The sequence below is a fragment of the Acomys russatus genome, chromosome 20, assembly GCF_903995435.1.
Source record: "Acomys russatus chromosome 20, mAcoRus1.1, whole genome shotgun sequence".
NCBI classification, from domain to species: domain Eukaryota; kingdom Metazoa; phylum Chordata; class Mammalia; order Rodentia; family Muridae; genus Acomys; species Acomys russatus.
Window position 1 is genome coordinate 13,767,704 of NC_067156.1, and position 1,180 is coordinate 13,768,883.

Here is a 1,180-nt window from a genome sequence, read left to right on the forward strand (position 1 = left end):
AGGCAGAAAATCGGCAGGGCCAGCTTACCCATGCTTACGGTCTCAGGGCTGTTCAGCATGGTCAGCTCTACAGTGCTTTCTGGGAGAGGTGCAGGGCTAATTAGCAAAACTGTGTGTTTTCTTGTAATGGCTCAAGCTTAATGTCCTGGCACTTGGAACACCGAAGCAGGAAAGTTGTTGCAAGTCTGAGACTAGCTTGGCCTCCATCATTGAAAGCTAGCCTGGGCAACACACTGGAACAACTTCCCAGCCATGGAAGAGGATGCTCTTGTTTATCGGCGACACTGTCACCCTTTAACTGTTATCAGATTCTGACTTGGCACAGACAACATTCTTCATGGGTAAAAACCCGTGGGATGCCAAGCTATTTGGCATGCTTTTCTGAACTGTTATTAAAATGTTTCTAGAAAACAAAACAGAACACCGCCAACGTAGAAGGTCTCTGGTCACAGTAGGAACTTAGTAAGGAATCTTGGTTTTTGTTTTGTTTTGTTTTGTTTTTTGCAAATCTATCTCAGACAGTGCAAATCTATCTTTGAGAGTCTTCCTAAACAATCTCAGATGGTCAGGCCCTGCTTTTAGCTGAGTCCTGAAATACTAGGCTGGCTACTATCTATGCAAAGCCTGGGGTTTTATGGTGCAGCCCAGCAAGTCTAGCCTGTTTGACAGGCTGCACCTCATAATCACATCACACCTCACTACTCAGAACCATATACTTTCCCGGGAACAGGAGGAAAAACAAAAGCCATGGTCAATGGAGCCCTCACAGCTCAGGATATGCGCACTCATCTCCGATGGAGGCATCCCAGGCCTCAAAAGAAATAAAAGAGAAGAAACTCAGGCTTTAGAGCAGGAAGCCTAAACTCCCAAAGTTTTCAGCTTGCGGAGCGTGGGGTGGGGTGGTGGTGGTGGTAATAAGTAGGCAGGAATTTGAGCCCTGACTGTGGCATTGATACATCCTGGGAATTCATGAAAGCAATTAAACTCCTAGAAATTCATGTGCAATACAGAACAAATAAGGTCAATATTGTCCAGCTGTTTGGAGAGCTAGGAGGTAATGATTTAGAGGATTGTAGTAGACTTCAATAAGTTATATGTACATGTGTATAACATATATGTGTGCAATATATTCTTTTTTATTTCAAGATTCTAGCCAATATTCAATTTGCCTCTTTTGTTT

The 1,180-nt window shown here is 43.6% G+C and overlaps 1 non-coding gene across 1 annotated transcript; it reads left to right on the plus strand.

Annotated features, from left to right (window-relative positions):
- The first annotated feature begins 201 nt into the window (after positions 1-201).
- On the plus strand, positions 202-334 carry LOC127204882 (small nucleolar RNA SNORA24). Its single transcript, XR_007832567.1, has one exon. It is a non-coding gene; the product is annotated as a small nucleolar RNA SNORA24 (small nucleolar RNA).
- Positions 335-1,180: the final 846 nt, after the last annotated feature.